We start from the raw sequence: 21,032 nt of genomic DNA, 5'->3' as shown, positions 1-21,032 counted from the left end.
GAAAACAAATATACTAAAAATATAAGCCAAGTATTCTATAGTTACATGCATGTGAAAATAAATATGCTAAAAATAGAAAGCTAAGTATAGTAGGGTTGCATGTGAAAACAAATATGCTAAAAATAGAAAACTAAGTGTAGTATGCTTGCATGATTTGGGAGATCATAGACATGCAAAAATGCTAATTGCATGTTTATTTTTATTTTATAAAAATGTAATTTAATTTTTAGATTTATTTATTTAAAATAATAATAATAGTTTATTAATTTTTAAAAATTAAATAAATATTATTCCTTTAGTTAAAGTGATTGTGAGTATTAGTGATTCTTTAAGTTCGTTAAACTCTTAGTTGCATATAAATGATTTTATATTTATTAATGCAAGAGGGAGGTTAATAAATAAATATTTAGAATTTTATTATATTTTAAGAGAAGTGTGGTAGAGTTCACTTTGTAATCATTTAGTTAATAACTATTTGACTTTATGAGAGAAATTATAAATAATTAAATTAAATTTATAATTTTATCTCTAGTTACATTATGAATTAAAGGAAAATTAAATATTAATATTAGACTTAAATAGAAGTCATATTAATATTTTAGAAATTGAACTTAATATCAATATTTAAATATAATAATATACATTTATGTTATTAATTAAATCATTTATGATTTAAAATTATTTAAATTAATAATATGATAATATTGCATGATATTTTATATGCACAAAAAGATTGGATATTTAATTTTTTTAAAAAATAAGTATATTACCATAACAATTTATATTATATTCTTACTTTATGTCTAAACACATCCTTATAACCCAAACTAAACAAGAAAAAATGGTAGAATTAAACCATGAGGCTAAAAACTATGTGTTTTCTAATATTCTATTTATAGTCTTGTGATGTTTATTTTCATGATGGATTTTCTTTGTGGGTTGTTTAGTTGGCCAAGTTAGGATGTGGACTAGAGGCATTTTTGAGATTTCTTTTATGGTTATGTAATGTCCCCATTTTAGCAATTGACCAAGTGTGTGTGCGTTAGCCTTGTTCTACATGGTCCCGAGGGCTAACGATGGGTTTAATGGGATCCTGGAGTGTTTTGGCCTAGTCATTTCTAGTTTGGGCCAAAACGAAGTTGATTTACTCAGTTTCAGGCATAATTACTATTTTTAGTAAGTCGACAGGACACAGTGCAGGTCAATTTTGGTGATTGGATTCGATACTCCTTGGTGAGAGCTTTCCGATGAGCTATCACTCGCATTTTTCGTAGTCCGATTGCAAATACATTTTAATGCCTGAAGTTTTATTAAATTTAATTGTAAAATATTAAAGTGTTACTTTAATATTTATTTTATGGTGATGTGTACCCAAGGGAGACATAAGGGGTATTTTAATATATGTTTTATATATTACACATCTTTTATCCCACATTGCCCATATGAGTTGAGCAGACCCTTGGAAATAGAATAAAAGGAAGCATTTGTGGCTTCATTAGGCAGGTTGAATATGAGAAGAAATTGGTGTGTGAGTTGCAGCTCCGTTCTTGGCATTTGAGGATGTCTATCCTCTCTTGTAACATTCTAGACGTCATTACCTTGGGGTTTGGCCTTTGGAATTCTAGTTCATTGGCTTCATTATCAGCCAATTTAGTTGCATTTCCGGCTACAGGCAGATTTGGTGTTTTGCTCATATCTTCTTCACTACTTGTTCGACGCTTATGCTGCTTTGAGGGAATGGTATTATGAAGGTAGTGGACTAATTGAAGGACAAAGTATTGTAGCAACAAGTTTGAAAGCATGGGCTGGAGTATTATGTCAATACTGCTGAAGTAATTAGTGAGTTGATAAATCTGCCATGTATTTGGTTTTATGAATTCTGAAAATAATATTTTATTAGCAGTAGTTCATTTCTACTTTGCATATCATTGTAGTTTCTTTCTTGTTTATGTTGTATGATACCAATTCCATGCATGAAACACAACAAACAAATAAACGTTTGATTTCCGGAGTTATGAGGGGTTTAAAACATTTAAACAAAGAAATAAGAAGTTGAATGCAAACTGTTTGACATAATTCCTTTCAACAATTTGGTTTAGTTTTTTTGGGACATCCAGGGGTGTCCATTACAGTGGTATCAGAGCTATAAGTCCTGCCATCCTATGGAGGTCTTATAGGGAATTTGAAATAGCCGGATAGAGGGAAAAAGTGTTTGATGAAATGTCAAAACACTAAAATCAGAAATAAGTAAAAACACAGGCTAAGCATTTATGTTTGAGCATGCGACAGGGGTCTTATAATTTCCGCGATACCAGAGCAAGACAAAATAGGATTTCAGACTTGCAAAGCAAACAGTCTAGTACGTCTGTGCAGGTGGACATTGAATCCAACCATATAGACACAGAGGAGATATTCTTTGATCACGACAATAATATGGGTGATCGAGATGACAGGAATACAGGATTAGGCAGAGGCCGAAATGCCAGTCCAGATTAGGGGGAGGTACTGTTCAGACAGTTACTAGATACATTAGAGTAGGGGCAGCGTATGCAGCAGGAGCAGAATAGGCGAATGGACATGATGTTGCAGCTCATGGCTAGATAGATGGGTGTCAATATTAATCCAGGTGATGCCAACAACAGAAACAATAACAAAGAGGGAAACAATAACAACAGGGGAAACAATAACCATGGAGGCCAAGGCAACAACAATGGTCCTGAGAATAACATTAATAGTAATAATGGACACGACAACAATGGGAATGAGGCTGATAACTTTAGACACGTTGCACGCCAAACACAGAAAAAGAGCTCGAGACCTCTTCTACCCACTTTCCCACCTAGAGATCCGGTTCAACCAGTAAATGAACCATAGATTACCAAGTTACAGGATCAGTTCAGGAGGGACTGGGAGGCTAGTGGACCAGAGTTTCAGGCGGATATTTCTCTTAGAGATTATATGGACTTGAGGATGAGACACATGCCTAAAGCAGGAGGGAGGAATCAAAACTTTGAGCTGAAGAAGAAAGTTGGAAAACTTTCTTTACCTTATTATGATGCTTTAGGGAAGATGACTGCACGAGCTTGGGTGCAGAAGGTAGATACATACTTGCAGCTAAATCCTATGCCTGAGGAGGAGGCTATCAAGTATGCGACTATGCACTTGGATGGCGTTGCACATGAATGGTGGCATCATGGCATGGTGACTTTGGGGCATAATCAGATTACATCCTATGAGGAATTCATCGAAACATTGATTGAGAGATTTGACACTAAGGATCCCGAGTTACATTTCAAGGAGCTAGCATAGTTAAAATAGTCAGGTTCTGTGGATGCTTACATTGCCAAGTTTCAGTGCTTGTCTATACTTGTTACTGATATCTCTCCTAGGAGATTGGTGGTGTTATTTTGTGATGGTCTTGCTGATCCATTAAAAGGTTGGGTGAAGGGACATGATCCACTCACCTTAGCTGAAGCAACTAAAAATGCATGAGATTTAGCCCCTTCGATATACAAAGGAAAAAACCATTCAACAGATTCTTCCTATCGCAAGGACAAAGATAAAAAACCATTTTAGAAAGAGTATAGCAAACCCAAAGAAGGATCAAAAGGACTAGACAATGAAACCTTGAATGAACTTCGAAAGAAGAAGCTGTGCTTCCATTGTAGAGAGCCTTGGGACTTATCTCATAAATGTTCTCTCAAGGCTAAGGCAAATCAAATGGAGTATTTTTCAACAGAAGAGTCAGAGTCAGAACGGGAGGATCAGCACTCTGATTCAGATGAGGGTAACACTATAGAGGAGAGCAACATTCCTAAGGATGATAGATCGTTGGCACGCTTGACAGGGGCCCAAAAGGCAATCACATTTAAGGTCAGGGGTACTATCCAGGGGCAGAAAGTGATATCTCTTATTGACACTGGGGCTACACATAACTTCATAGATGCACAGTTGGTAGCCAGGAGAGGGTTACAGACAGAGGAGCATGATGGGTTTAGAGTCATGGTGGTTAACGGTGATAAGTTATTATGCACTCAGAAGATATCTAATCTTCGCATCAAGTTTGGAGATGGCTACGAGTTGGAGGATGAGTTCTATGTTGTGGACATGGGAGATTATGATGTCATCCTCGGCATGACATGGATGGCTTCACTAGTTGAGTTCACACTCAATCTAGCAAAATTGGAGATGAGATTTCAGCATGAGGGCAAAACTGTGGTACTTAGAGGACTTTTAGATGGAGGTTGCAGAGTAGTGTCCTCTAGGAGAATGCAAAGACTTTTTTGTCATGATGACATAGAGCGGGAGGCAGAGTGCTACATTATGCCAACTTCACCAGAGCCACAAGAAAAGAGTCATCCACCAGATATCTAGAAGATACTTGATAGACACGCTAAAGTATTTAGCGATATTCCTCATGGGGTTCCTCCTGACAGAGGGATGGAACATGTTATTGAGCTCAAGGAGGGAGCCAAACCAGTTATGATTACTCCCTATCATCATCCTAAGAAACACAGGGATGAGATAGAGAAGGAAATTAAGGATTTGTTGGAGATGGGGCATATCAGGCCCAGTAAGAGCCCCTTTGCTTCAGCAGTAGTATTGGTAAAGAAGAAGGATGGGACGATGCGCATGTGCATCGATTACAGGGAACTGAATAAGAAAACAATTAAAAACAGGTATCCCATTCCTAGGATTGATGAGTTGCATGGGGCATGCTTCTTCACCAAAATTGATTTGCGATCCGGATACCATCAGATCAGGATGAGAGCAAAGGACATTGAGAAAATAGCCTTCCGATGTCACTATGGCCACTTTGAGTTCATGGTTATGCCATTTGGTCTAACCAATGGACCTGCTACATTTCAAAGTTGTATGAACCAGGTATTCAGGAAGCAGCTGAGGAGATTTGTCTTGATCTTCTTTGATGACATCTTGGTCTTCAGTAAGACCTGGGAGGAGCACTTACATCATCTGGAGGAGGTGTTATCTATTCTAGAGAGAGAGTCATTGTATGCCAAGGAATCTAAATGTGAGTTTGGCATGACTGAGCTCCTTTATCTTGGGCATATCATTAGTGCAGATGGCATTCGGGTTGATCCCAAAAAAAGCTATTGTAGAGTGGCCTACTCCCACAAACCTTACACAGCTTAAGGGATTCTTTGGTTTATGTGGTTTTTATAGGAGGTTTGTTAAGGGATTCTCATAGATTGCTACACCCTTGACAGATCTTACCAGGAAAGGAGCCTTCGTGTGGATAGGGGCAGCACAGAGGTGTTTTGAGCATTTCAAGCAGGTAATGTCTTCATGTCCAGTTCTAGCTCTACTGGATTTCACGAAGCCTTTTGAGCTTCATTGTGATGCATCAGGTGATGGGATTGGAGTAGTATTGATGCAGGAGAAACATCCCATTGCATTCAAGAGTAGGAAGCTCCAGGGAGTTGAGAAAAGTTATTCTATCTATGACCGGGAGATGTTGGCCATAATGCATACATTGGCCAAATTTCGATCATATTTGGTAGGTGCACATTTTGTGATCAAGACTGATCACAACAGTATTAAATACTTCATGAGCCAGCATGATCTTTATGACCGGCAACAAAAATGGGTGACTAAATTGCAGGCTTATGACTTTGACATAGAGTTTGTCAAAGGTAAGAAAAATGTGGTGGCTGATGCCTTATCTCGGAGACCTCACTTATGTGCTCTGGCAGAGATTTCAGGAGATTGGAGAGATCGGATTATAGCAGAGTATGTCGGAGATGCTTAGGCTTTTGGATTGATTTTAGGTACCATACAAGATGATTGCTATGAGGTGATAGATGGATTGATCAGAGTTTAGAACAGGGTTTATTTAATTTCGTCATCACATTTGAGAGAGGCGATACTGAAGACATTTCATGATGCACCCACAACTGGACATCCGGGGGTCTTCAAGACCTACAGGCAGATTCGAGAGCAGTTTTCATGGAAAGGGCTCAAGGATGATGTTCAGAGGTATGTTAGGGAGTGTGTGGTTTGTCAACATAATAAGGGAGAGCACACATTTCCTGTAGGTTTATTACAGCCCTTGCCCATTCCTGATAGGAAATGGGAAAGTATTTCGATGGACTTCATCACTGGTTTACCACGAGTGCAGGGAAGGGATTGCATCTATGTGGTGGTGGACCGCTTGACAAATTTTTCTCACTTCTTTGCTATTTCGTCCACTTAGACAACAGCACATGCGGCATATCTTTTCTTTAGAGAGATATTCAGGTTACATGGGCTGCCCAGATTCATTGTCAGCGATCGGGATAGTAAGTTTATGAGTGTTTTTTGGCAAGAGTTGTTTAGGTTGTGTGGTATAGATCTTACACCTAGCACTAGTTATCATCCACAAACAGATGGGCAAACAGAGATTGTGAATAAATGGGCGGAAGGATATTTGAGGAACTATGTAACTACACAACAAAAGGCTTGGATCAGATGGTTGCATATGGGAGAGTATTGCTATAACACCACTTATCATATTTCCATCAAGATGACTCCTTTCATGGCACTCTATGGTTATGAAGCACCTAGCTTCATGGATTTAGTTTTGGGGGACAACAGAGTGCCCAAAGCCAAAAACTTATTGCAGGATAGTCAGGACATCCTAAAAGTGCTCAAAGAGAATATACAACAGGCCCAAAATCAACAAAAATTGTATGCTGATCAGCACCGAATAGAGCATAGCTTCGAGGTAGGGGATATGGTTTACTTGAGGCTACAACCATATAGACAGTCATCACTCAAGAAGAGCAGAGCTAAAAAGTTGAAACCTAGATTTTATGGTCCCTACAGGGTGATTCGCAAAGTGGGCAAAGTCGCCTATGAGCTTGAGCTTCCAGAGGGCAATCGAGTGCATAATGTGTTTCATGTGTCTAGGCTTAAGAAAGCCATTGGTCAGAGTGTAGTGCCTTCTACAGATTTACCCCCCTTTGGATGAGGAGGGGAAGCTTGTGTTAGTACCCGAGGCTATTTTGGACACCAGAGAGAGGAAGCTTAGAAATAGGATAGTGAAGGAGTATTTGGTCAGATGGAAAGACCTGCCAGAAGAAGATTCTACATGGGAGAGTGAGCAGGTTATTCAGCAGGCTGGACTGAGATTGCTTGAGGACAAGCAATTTCAAGGGGGGTGGACTATAATGTCCCCATTTTAGTAGTTGACCAAGTGTGTGTGCGTTAGCCTTGTTCTACATGGTCCCGAGGGCTAACGAAGGGTTTAATGGGATCCTGGAGTGTTTTGGCCTAGTCATTTCTAGTTTGGGCCAAAACGAAGTTGATTTACTCAGTTTCAGGCATACTTACTATTTTTAGTAAGTCGGCAGGACACAGTGCAGGTCAATTTTGGTGATTGGATTTGATACTCCTCGGTGAGAGCTTTTCGATGAGCTATCACTCGCATTATTCAGAGTCTGATTGCTAATACATTTTAATGCCTGAAGTTTTATTAAATTTAATTGTAAAATATTAAAGTGTTACTTTAATATTTATTTTGTGGTGATGTGTACCCAAGGGAGACATAAGGGGTATTTTAATATATGTTTTATATATTACACATCTTTTATCCCACATTGCCCATATGAGTTGAGGGAACCCTTAGAAATAGAATAAAAGGAAGCATTTGTGGCTTCATTAGGCAGGTTGAATATGAGAAGAAATTGGTGTGTGAGTTGCAGCTCCGTTTTTGGCATTTGAGGATGCCTATACTCTCTTGTAACATTCTAGACATCATTCCCTTGGAGTTTGGCCTTTGGAATTCTTTGTTATTGGCTTCATTATCAGGCAGTTTAGTTGCATTTCTGGCTACAGGCAAATTTGGTATTTTGCTCATATCTTCTTCACTACTTGTCCGACGCTTATGCCGCTTTGAGGGAATGGTATTATGAAGGCAGTGGACTGATTGAAGGACAAAGTATTGTAGGAACAAGTTTGAAAGCATGGGCTGGAGTATTATGTCAATACTGCTGAAGTAATTAGTGAGTTGATAAATCTGCCATGTATTTGGTTTTATGAATTCTGAAAATAACATTTTATTAGCAGCAATTCATTTCTACTTTGCATATCATTGTAGTTTCTTTCTTGTTTATGCTGTATGATACGAATTTCATGCATGAAACACAACAAACAAATAAACGTTTGATTTTCGGAGTTATGAGGGGTTTAAAACATTTAAACGAAGAAATAAGAAGTTCAATGCAAACTGTTTGACATAATTCCTTTAGCAATTTGGTTTAGTTTTTTTGGGACATCCAGGGGTGTCCATTACAGGTTATTTGATGGGATGTCATGATGAACTTTATGATTGAATTGAGATTTATGTTTTTGAGCTTTATGCTATTGAGCATTTATGAGAACTTGGGTTTTGAGAACCAATGATATTTTTGGGTTGCCTGTTAAGTAGCCAAATTTGATCAATATTACTCTTATTGTATGGGACACTATTGTGGTTTGTGATTTTTGAGGGTTGTCTAGGTACATATCCTTGGGAGTGGCTTATAGTAGGGTTTTAGGACCCAAAGTGGTCAGTGCCAGGGTAACCTATTGTAAGTTATGTAATAAGTGATATTCTAATAATTAATATTTTGGGGAAACACACTAAAAAGATAAGTTAGAGATATTTTCTCTGCTTATGCCTTGAGTGCTTGTATAGACTAAGGATGGGAATGGGATGACAATATGACTGGTTTGCCTCATCTTCTTGAGAGGGTTTTTTGGTTCTGCATATGTCATGTTGAGGGTCCGGGGTTCAGAGTAACTAATCTAGGGTAACTCAATGCTTGAGGGTCCAGGGTCTACTGAGAGACTAGTCTAGGGTAACTCAAGTAGTTTGACCATGTGATGACATTTCCTAGAATGTAGCCTAAGTCTCCTTTGTAGTCTTTTTTTTTGTATTTGCCTCTAACTTAGCATTGTTATTGGTGGTGTACTTATTGTTGGATGTATTTAATGTGGTTATTCACTTTCATTGATGAATTGGTGATTTATGGTAGATGTACTTTTGACATGTGGCTTTTGACTTGAGGTGGATATATTTCATTGACTTTATCTTATGATCTTGGTATTCAATTTATACTTGGTTCATGTATGCTGTTTGGTTATGTGGTGTTGGTATTAGATTGAGTGTTCTTTCTTTTTAGATTATCTTATCTTCTTGAGTAGTATGTGTTACCTTTGAGGTAGTTTTGGCTATTAGGAATTCCTTGCCTAGGAATGTTATATAATTGATTAGCCATATGTGGATCATTCATTATCTTCCCTGTACAGTGGGAGTGGAAGCCTGATTAGGTAAGCATGTGATCAGGAGGTAGTGTCTTCTTACAATTTGGGTCCCCCTCACATTGCCAGCTATTAGATGTTCACTGCAGAAGATGTACCTTTATCATCCTTATTTCTTATCTCAGAAATTTCTTTTTAGTTGATGTAATAATGCTATTGGGTATTCTGATGTATTGTATCTATTCTCACATACCTTGCAAAATTTGTAGTGGATGTTATTTATTAGATGTACTTTCATCGTATTAGTTATACTTATGCATTTTCTTATGCGATTATGTATCTGTTATTTCTTTATGATCATGAGACATTGTACTTGAGACTTAAATTAATTAATATAAACTTTTTAACGTAACTCAACGTGAAGGAACCCTTGAGGAATTAAAACTATATTTGTAATTGATTACATGTTCTTGATGTGTATGTATATATTACTTCCACGTTATTGTTACTTTGATATTTTTTAAACCTAAAAAAAAAATTATTCAATAAACATTGTAACATGTGTTAGGTTTATTTCTCTTGGGTTCCTGAGCGGGGCATTATGGTTGGGTATTTTTAAATAACTTGTTCAAGAAAAATAACTCTATTTTAATATGGCTTTGAGATGGGCTTATTGCTAAATAAAGTAAAATTTCCCCTTAAATTATAACAAATGCATCTTCTTGTTCAACAACCTATAGAAGTTGGCAAAAACTCATTTAATTTATTTAAAGTAAATTGCACCTAATTTATTTTTACCCTAGGCATATAGATATGAAGTATTATATTATGATCGAGAGTAAGACAATGTTGGTCTTGGGTTGTTTAAAGTATGTATTGATGCTAGTTTTCGAAGTCATGAGTTGATTTTTTGTAAAAATATTTACCATTTGAATACTTGTGAATGACTATACAAAAAAAAGCTAATGGAATACTTTCTTGCTTTAAATATTGAAACTATGTGTAGGGATGTTCTTAGCACAAATGAATAAAGGACCTGTAATGTGCTTTTTGTATTGATGTGGAGCCTAATCAGACTCAAAGGTTTATTCGATGTGGTTTCCCCCCAAATTATTTCTACAAGGATTTGGTGGCAACATCCTGGGTATGCTCCCTATCGCCGTATAGGGTGGGGTCGAGGGGCAAAACCAAAGCCAAAAATGACCTTATATTATAAAAGGCATTGGCTAATATTTTTCTATTGGATGAATTATTCTAGCCCTAATTTTGTAAGTACTTTTTTTTGTATAAAATGGCGTAGGGTTACGGATTTCATACTATATGGTGATATTGTAGCTTCTTGTGGTAGTATTGAGCTATAAGGGATTGCAGATTATAATCACTATATAATAATAATAATATTGGCCTTGCTATTGGTGGATGTAGCCTAGGGATTGGGTGAACCACATTAAATTTTGGTGTCTTGTGTTCTCTTATCTATGATCTATTATTTTTTGATATTGGTTATATTTGCATGTTACTGTTATTTTTGTCCATGGTTAATTCTAACAAGTGATATCAAAGCCATATGGTCTTCATTTTTTTAGCCAAACATTTTTTTTTTTAGCAATCCTCTGCAAGAAGGTTTCACAGTTGAGTGCAAGTGATGGAATATGAGGGTAAGATGAAGGTTGAGAAGTTTAATGGGTAGAATTTTTAGTTATGGAAGATGTAAATGGAAGACTATCTTTATCAAAAGGATTTATGAAAGCCATTGGAGGGGAAAACCAAGAAATAGGGAACTATGATAGATGAGGACTGGGAGATTTTAGATAGAAAGACACTTGGAAGAATTCGATTATGCTTGTCACCATCAATGACATTTAACATTAAAAAAGTGAAGATGATGGAAGAGTTGATACAAACCCTAGCAAAACTATATAAAAAACCCTCTGCTTCAAATAAGGTATTTCTCATGAAGCATTTATTTAACATGAAGATGGTAGAAGGTGAATCTATTGTAGATCATTTAAATGAGTTTAATACTATTACTAGTCAATTATCTTTTCTATGAATGTCAATTTTGATGAAGAAATTAGTGTTCTCTTGATTTTTTATTCTTTTCCTGAAAGTTAGAATGGATTGGCAATGACTATGGGTAATTCTATTTTTGGATCTAATACCCTAAAATTTGATGATGTTATTGGTGTTATTTTGAGTGAGGAAAATCATAGGAAAACTTTAGGTGGATCTACATCTAGAAGTGTTTTGAATGCATAAAGTAGTAGTAGAATGATTAAGAGAGGAAATAATTTTGGAAATCATAGAAAATCAAGAGGACAGTCAAAGGGAAAGAGGTCTTAATCTAGAGGACCAAGAGATTGCTGGTATTGTAGAAAACTAGGGTAGAAGAAGAAAGATTGCTAGAATCAAAAGAATAATGAAGGAGATAAAATAGAAAAGAAAAAGGAGGAAAATGTGGTAAGTAACAAATCCAAAGAGGATGTTTACTTCTTTCTTTAGAAAGTGTTGATGATTCACGAGTTTTAGATTTTGGTGCTTCATTTCATGCTACACCTCATAGAGGTTATTTTATTGATTATTTCCAAGGGGATTTTGGGCTTGTTTATTTGGGGGATACTGAACCCTATCATATTTTTGGAAAGGGAAAAATTAAGATTAAGTTGTAGAATGGGAATCATTGGATACTACATAAGGTAAGACTTGGATACAACAGGGTAACTCGGTGATGAGGGTTGCGTAGTTTACTTTTAATGATAAAAATTGGAAGGTTTCAAAAGGTTCCCTTGTAGTAACAAGAGTTGTGAAAGTAGGCACCTTATATCTTTGTATAGGTCATACTATTCCTTCTACTTTGATCATTTCAGAGAAAAATAAATGTTCAAGAACAATTGCTGCAGTTGAGTAGGGAGAACAAACAATTGTTGTAGATTCTAATACAACACTATAGCACAATAGACTTGGGAACATGAGTGAGAAAATTGATCACATGAGTGAGAAAGGTATGAAATTACTTCATTTAAAGAAAGTTTTACCAAGTTTGAAATGTGTCAATATGGATTTCTATGAAAGTTGTGTTGGAAATATTCAAGATATGACAAGTTACTGAGAGGGGAGGGGTGAATCAGTAACTTTTAAAATTTCAAACAATAAAACTGCATACTGATATATTCACCATTCATCCAAGTAACCTACTGTAAGCATGAAACAAAATCATTTGCAACACTTGAACACATAGATTTGGTGACCCAGAAACCTTCCAAATAGAAAGTAAAACTGGGGTGGGGATGAAACCCACAAAGCTTCGTTACTGCAGTATGAAGTTGGCTGGTTAAGGCTTACAATGACCACTTCTAGTGATCTGCCCTGTTAGGAGCACAAAGGATTGCTAGATCCACCTTGTTAGAGGATTTACAAACATACAATAAAGTATGCACTCTGTTAGGAGATTTACAAAAGACTGTTAAGTCTACCTTGTTAAAGGATTTACAAAAACTGATTCACCTGTTAGAATGAAACAGTGGATCTGATTACAACTGATTGCTGATAAGATCCGCTATGCTCTGATTCACCTTGATGTGATAGATAAAACTTTTTTGCTCCAAAACTTGACCTTGCTGAATATCTTCACAACTCAGCACACATACTTTCGCACACATGTATTCCTTTCACACTTTCACATTTTCATTCATTACCATTACATTTGAATGATACAATACATTGCATATATATACCATCCAAATAAACAATACATGCAAGGTCGGCCAAAACAACAAGTGCAAATCTCTATACAAAGTCGGCCCAAGGTAAAAACTCGGGTTCACTGAACTGACTCGGTGTCCTTCTGATACTCGAAATCCACTGTGTTACTCGGCATCGTCATGCACTCGGTAGAAGTGAAGGCACGGTCCATACTAAACACTTCGAGTAGTTTTGAACTCAGTAACCACTGGAGACTCGGTAGAAGAGATGTCACTCGGTGAACACTTCTATCTGAACTATAGCTCGGTGATCAAAGGAAACACTCGATAGAACCTTGTGACTCGGTGATAGTTAGTTTCCTTGATAACCGTCTGAGCTCGGTAAAATTAATTTCCTTGATAACCTCAGGAGCTCAGTTATCATGAAGTTCTCGGTCAATACTAAGTACATCTTCACTCGGTCAAAACTGATTCCTTTCTTTACCTCGAACACTCGGTAAACACTGGCTACTTTGTTCACCTCGATCACTCGGTAAACACTGACTTCTTTGTTCACCTCGATCACTCGGTAAACACTGAGAACTAGGTAAAGCTTGGCTTACAAAGGAATGTCCGGTGAGAGCTCGGTAAGCATTCAGAATCCAATAAGTGTTGTAACTAATGACAAAAATGTATCATAATGCCAACAATCTCCCCCTTTGGCATTAGTGACAAAAACACTTATGAGACAAAATTTATCTGACATGCTGATGACTGATTCTGAATATACATAGCTTCGTTATATACAACTCCCCCATAGAATGTACATACAGTATTTACATGAGCTGTATATCTCTTCCTTTGTACAATTTTTTCGAAAACACTTATTCACCCATAGTATACATATCCAACAATAATATCCCCCTTTTTGACAATAATGCCAAAGAATAAAAGAATATATATACTTATATAGAAACACCAAAATGAGAGATGAACTCTGAATGTACCTGAAGAATAAGCTGGAGAGTCTTATCCCAATTCTCTTGCAAAATTTTGCAAGTGGAAAGAGCTACTTGAACTTCAGCCGAAAGTTCAATCACATGGTCTGCAATGGAGAGGTTATTATCATAGATTAATGTCTTTGAATGTGCAATGTGCTTCTGCATTGAATCCATGATGGGAAGGATCATGTTTTGGATATCTATCAATGTAGATCAGATCCTTGCCTCTTCTCTCAACAGCTCTGCCTGCTTCTTTGACAAAAATTTGATCCTGAGGTGATGAGATGAGCTTGAACTGGGGTCAAGCTTCAAGTTCTGTGCGCTCACCTTCAGATCCTCATCAATTTTATTTAGTTTATCTCTTATTCCCTTAGTGTACTCGGTAACATCACAAAGCTTAGCAAAAAGAGATGTTACATTATTAAAAGAATTTTCCATATCTGCCAAAACTGAGGTTAATGCAACCTGATTTATTGCAATGTTCTGGGCAATGTGCCCCAACACCTTATTATCAAATTTTTTTGCTGCACGCTCAATCAGCTTTTCTTGTCCGGAGGCATCTTCATTGAATTTATTAACTGCCTCTTCCAATTGAATCAAAATGTGTTGAGAAGTATCAACATCAACACCTATAGCCTCAGTAATTATGTTCCGGGCATCCTCAATTATCCTGTATTCCTTATCCCTTTTCGATCTTAAATGCATCTGAGTAGCCTTTTTCTCAATAAGTTGACTAGCATACCTCATTTCTTCAATGGTAGCATTATCAAAGTCAATCTTTGGAATTACTATCTCTGTGTCCAAGTCAATGTCTTCAAGAATTTCCTTTCCAGTGATCATAAGTCTTAATGGTTGCTTTTGTTTGACTTCTGAGATGACTGGTTTGACCTTTGGAATAGACACAACAGTAGAGACAGAAGGACTAGCAGTAAAAACTGGGCTGCTTGAGGGTTGAGTGCCAATAGGAGTATGTACAGGGTCAAAAATTTGAGTACTGGCCAAAAATGGTGATACACTTGGTAATATAGTATCTAAGCTCACTGTGCCTGAAGTAGATGGCGACAAAATTGTAGAACAAATTGGAGTAGTCAAAATTGGAGAACTCACAGCAATACCAACTGATGATGATGGAGTCGAGGAGGCCAACTCGGTAGATGAAGAGGGGTGCAGCTCGGTAGACGAAGTGGTAGTCACTTCCACTAATGATACCTGGAGCTGAGATATGGTAGGTGTAGATGGTAAATCTAGTGTAGATGAACCTGCTGAAGCTGACTCCAACCTTGATGATGTCACAGGTTTAGCTGGGGAGTGAGGAAGGGATGCAATAACTACTGCTGCAATTTTTACCAGATCATCCTCCTTATCTTCCTCTTCAGCTTCTTCCTCTTTGTCTTCTTCCTCTTTCTCTTCTATCATTGCATGCAACTCTCCTGGTGTAACTAAGATGGATGGAGCGCTATCTGATTCATCACTGCTGCTGCTGCTGTCATCATCCTTTGTTTCTACTGGGTCTACACTGGGCTTATGTAGATGATAGATGTTTTTCCACATGTTTGTAGCATCATTTACAACATGCTCTATATCTTTGATCAAAATCAAACAAGTGTGGAATCTGATCATCATTTTACCTTCATAGGTTTTCAATTCAGATTTTACCTCTACTCCAGTGAGACTAGGCCGAAGATTCTTCAGGGATTGCTCATATATATCTTTTACCATCTTGGTGGCTAACTCCCATCTTGACTGTACTCTCTCTAGTAGTTCTTTAGAGATATGAGGAGCAATCTGGTCCGGGGAGTATTTCCATTTTCCCATTTTGTTAAGTACCAGTTCCTCAATCTGCATTTTCTCTGCATCAGTCCTTGTCTCAAATTTCAATGCCTTGAAATTTGTGATGCCAGCTCCTTCTTCCAATGATTTGAGCCTTTGCTCGAATGTAGGTGCAGGCTTGACCAATACAGGTTCCTGAATATCTTTTCTTGTCCTCTGAGTAAATACTGCAGTAGGCTACTTCTTGGGCTTGGTAATGATTACCTTGCCTTTCTTCTTTGCCGGTTGCTCTTCTTTTGATTCTTCTTCTCCTTCTTCGCCTTGCTGCTGCTGGTGCTTGTGGATGCCATTGCTGCTCCGGTGAGTGAAAAGGTTTCGTAAGAATACTTCGCTGGAAAATCTCTTCAAATCGCTTGAAAGCCTTTTTTTTGTGTAAATCTCAAATTCACGGTGAAAAATGAGGTCAAAATCTGCCCTTTTGATGAAAAATTTGCCATTAATGTTCAGTACGGAGGTAGCTGCGATTGACAGACTGTCGTCCACTAGCTCGGCTTAAACTTTGCAACTCGGTGACCAAAAGAAAATAGGTTAAACCGACCTTAACTCGGTAAGAGAAGAACCAACCATGCTCGGTAAGTGCAACTTGGTGAAAGAAGCCTTATTGCACACGACTGAGCTCGGTAAGGTCATGTACCGACCATGATCCTGATGTATCTGAAATACTGATTTGATCATATTTTCATTCTAGGACTACTTAGGATATTGCTTTGTAGATACAGTCCTGGTCTTATCCTGATGAGTCTTAATTGGAAATGGTAGAGTCACTCACTTCTTGAGTGACCATTCCATCACTTGAATTATCTGGCTCGGTAGACTTAGGAATCCATTGCTGCTTCATTTGCTTCTGAATATTGTCTACTTTGATTTTCTTCTCATCCTCAACTTTCTTTATGTTCATGCAGTTTTTAGATATATGACCAAGTTCTGTACATGTATAACATCTTACAGTGGTATCCCTTTTTCTTAGGTGATGCCTTGCACAGTTTATGCCAGTATGACCATATTCTCCACAATAATGACATCTGCACCAAGTGTTGTAGTCCCAACCAAATATTGCTTTGACAAGTTGTTCAGCTAGATTAAATGATTTGGATTTGCATTGTGATGCCTTATGACCTTGCTTTTGGCATTTGTGACATTTACCTTCAAATTTTGGTTTCTCTTTGCATTCATTGGCTTTGTGTCCATGCTGATTGCAATTGTAGCACTTTCCATTAAATTTTCCTTTTCCATTGCTCCAAAATTTGTTAGATGTATGACCTAACTTACCACAGTGGCTACAAGTAGGTCTTTGATTCTTTTGAGTACCCTGTTTGGAGGATTCACCTTCTTCCTTGTATCCAAGGCCTGCTTTACTATTTTGTTTATGAAAGTTTTCTTCATTTTGCAGATTCAATTGATCCATGTCCTTTTGAGATTTTACCATTCTCTCATTGACTTTTTTTTCAGAGATTAGATCACTTTGTAAGCTTGCATTGATTTGCCTTTCAGTAATTAAGTCATTTCTCAAATTCTCATTCTCAGATCTTAGATTCATAATTTCTTCATTTGCATTAGATAATTGAGTTACAAGATTTTCAAGCTGAGAGGATTGATTATTCCTTACCTCTAAGTCTTCAGCTGCCTTGTTCCTTTGCTCCAAGATTTCACATAGCCTGATGGACTAGATTTCTTGTTCTCTTTTGAGCTTTCTTACTTCTTCCTGCAGAGATCCATTCTTTTCTAAAAGTTCTTTGATTGCTTTGTCAGCTTCATCTTGATGGTGAGAGATCTTCAATCTTTTCTTCAACATACTGATGGTCATTCATTTGCCTTGCAAGTTCTTTTCTTCTTTTCAAGGATTGTGAAAGATGCTCTTTTGCTTCATTGAGTTGAGCCATGGCCATTTTCAGATCTAGTTTTTCATTCTCAATAGTTTTGTCAAGTTTGAATATCTCCATTGTCCTTGATCTTTGCTCAAGCTATGAAACTTTTATCTTGAGAACCTTATTGCTCTAATACCAATTGTTGGAAATATTCAAGATATGACAAGTTACTGAGAGGGGAGGGGTGAATCAGTAACTTTTAAAATTTCAAACAATAAAATTGCATACTGATATATTCACCATTCATCCAAGTAACCTACTATAAGCATGAAACAAAATCATTTGCAACACTTGAACACACAGATTTGGTGACCCAGAAACCTTCCAAATAGAAAGTAAAACTGGGGTGGGGATGAAACCCACAAAGCTTCGTTACTGCAGTATGAAGTTGGCCGGTTAAGGCTTACAATGACCACTTCTGGTGATCTGCCCTGTTAGGAGCACAAAGGATTTCTAGATCCACCTTTTTAGAGGATTTACAAACATACAATAAAGTATGCACTTTGTTAGGAGATTTACAAAAGACTATTAAGTCTACCTTGTTAAAGGATTTACAAAAACTGATTCACCTGTTAGAATGAAACAGTGGATCTGATTACAACTAATTGCTGATAAGATCCGCTATGCTCTGATTCACCTTGATGTGATAGATAAAACTTTTCTACTCCAAAACTTGACCTTGCTGAATACCTTCACAACTCAGCACACATACTTTCGCACACATGTATTTCTTTCACACTTTCACATTTTCATTCATTACCATTACATTTGAATGATACAATACATTGCATATATATACCATCCAAATAAACAATACATGCAAGGTCGGCCAAAACAACAAGTGCAAATCTCTATACAAAGTTGGCCCAAGGTAAAAACTCGAGTTCACTGAACTGACTCGGTGTCCTTCTGATACTCGGCGTCCACTGCGTTACTCGGCATCGTCATGCACTCAGTAGAAGTGAAGGCACGGTCCATACTAAACACTTCGAGTAGTTCTGAACTCGGTAACCACTGGAGACTCGGTAGAAGAGATGTCACTCGGTGAACACTTCTGCCTGAATTGTAGCTCGGTGATCAAAGGAAACACTCGATAGAACCTTGTGACTCGATGATAGTTAGTTTCCTTGATAACCGTCTGAGCTCGGTAAAATTAATTTCCTTGATAACCTCAGGAGCTTGGTTATCATGAAGTTCTTGGTCAATACTAAGTACATCTTCACTCGGTCAAAACTGATTCCTTTCTTTACCTCGAACACTCGGTAAACACTGGCTGCTTTGTTCACCTCGATCACTCGGTAAACACTGACTTCTTTGTTCACCTTGATCACTCGGTAAACATTGAGAACTAGGTAAAGCTTGGCTTACAAAGGAATGTCCGGTGAGAGCTCGGTAAGCATTCAGAATCCAATAAGTGTTGTAACTAATGACAAAAATGTATCATAATGCCAACAAGTTGTGTATGTGGAAAACAAAAGAGAGGGAGTTTTATGAATATTGGGAAGGAAATAAAAAATGAGAAATTAGAGGTTGTGCATATAGATGTATTGGGACTAGCTCAGGTATCTTCCCTTGGTGGCTCTCATTATTATGTTATATTTATTGATGATGCAACTACAAAAGTATGGGTTTATTTCCTTAGAAAAATATGATGTATTTGTAACTTTAAAGAAATGAAAATACTTGGTTGAGAATGAGATTGGTAAAAAGCTAAAATATCTCAGATCTGATAATGGTGGTGAGTATTGAAGCAAACAATTTGAAGATTATTGCTCCACTAATGGTATTTGTAGACAAAAAACTATTCGAAGGACTCCATAGGAAAATGGAGTGGCTGAATGCATGAACATGACAATAATGGAGTGTACAAGGAGCATGGGGTTGCATGTTGGGCTGCTCTTAAACATGTGGATGGAGGTTGTCAATACTATTATATATTTGATTAATAGAGGTCCCTATACTCCTTTGGGCTATGGTATTCTAGAGGAAGCATGGAATGGTAAGAAGGTGAGTTATCCTTTTCTCAAAACCTTCAGTTGTGAAGCATTTGCACATATATATTCTAAAAATAGAACCAAGCTGGAAGCTAAGTCAAAGAAATATGTATTTGTTAGATATGACATTGATGAATTTGGTTATAGGCTTCAAGATTTTTAAAATCATAAAATTGTAAGAAGCAGGGATGCCATATTCAATGACAGAGTGTGTACAAAGATATGTTACATGAGAAGAATGAAAATGATTATGTAGTGCTGGATGATACTCCAAAAGATGATGTTCCAGTAGTTCCTCATGATCTACAACAACTGTGAAAACAAATACTACACACCCTAGTGAATGTTAGATGGTTAACAAGGCTAAGTAGACCTCCAAAAATATTTTTTCCTTCTTTGTATTCTATTTTAATTACTAATGCTGGTGAACCTAAATGTTATGATGAAGCTATGAAGGTGGATACAAAGATTCAGTGGGAGTCTGCAAGGAAAGAAGAAATGGACTCTTTGCTAAAAAATTAGACACAACATTTATGAAAGTTGCCTGTAGGTAAAAGGGATTTATAGAATAAATGGGTCTATAGGTTGAAAGAAGAGGATGGAGGTAAGAAAATATTTAAAGCTAAGTTAGTTGTAAAAGGATTTGGATAGAAAGAGGGCATTCATTTTGATAAGATATTTTCTCTTATTGTTAAAATGACTTCTATTCGCACTGTTTTAAGTATTGTGGCTACTAAGGATTTGCATTTGGAGTAGCTTGATATTAAAACAACCTTTCTTCATGGTGATTTGGATGATGAGATATATATGGCACAACCATAGGGATTTGAGGTCAAAGGTAAGGAGAACTTTGTGTGCAGATTGTAGAAAAAATTATATGGCTTGAAGCAAGCACCACGACAATGGTATCTAAAATTTGATAGTTTTATGCATGAGAATGGAGATAGTAGGTGTCATTTAGATCATTATGTTAATTTTAAAAAGTTGGATGATGACATCTATATTATTTTATGTTCATATGTTGATGATATGCTAGTAGTTGGGTCTAACATGGATCACATTAAGGGGTTAAAGACATAATTAGTACATTAATTTGCTATGGAGGATTTGTAGGACTAGAAAAAAAATCCTTGGTATGAAAATTTGTACAGATAGAAAGAATAGAAATTGACATTATCTTAGGCTAATTATATTGATAAGGTGTTGCAATTTTTCTCTATGGAGAATGTTAAAGTTGTCAGCGTACCTTTACTTGGTCATTGGAAGTTGAATAAAGAAATGTGTCCAAAGAGACAAGAAGAGGAGGATAAGATGTCCAAGGTACCTTATGCTTCAACTATAGCAAGCTTGATGTATGCTATGGTATGTACTAGGAAAGATATTGCATATAAAGTGGGAGTTGTTAGTAGATATATGAAT

The sequence above is a fragment of the Cupressus sempervirens genome, chromosome 2 (genome assembly GCF_028749045.1).
Source record: "Cupressus sempervirens isolate cs-2001-9-10 chromosome 2, ASM2874904v1, whole genome shotgun sequence".
Classification (NCBI taxonomy): Eukaryota; Viridiplantae; Streptophyta; class Pinopsida; order Cupressales; family Cupressaceae; genus Cupressus; species Cupressus sempervirens.
Note: the sequence above shows the minus strand (reverse complement) of the source record.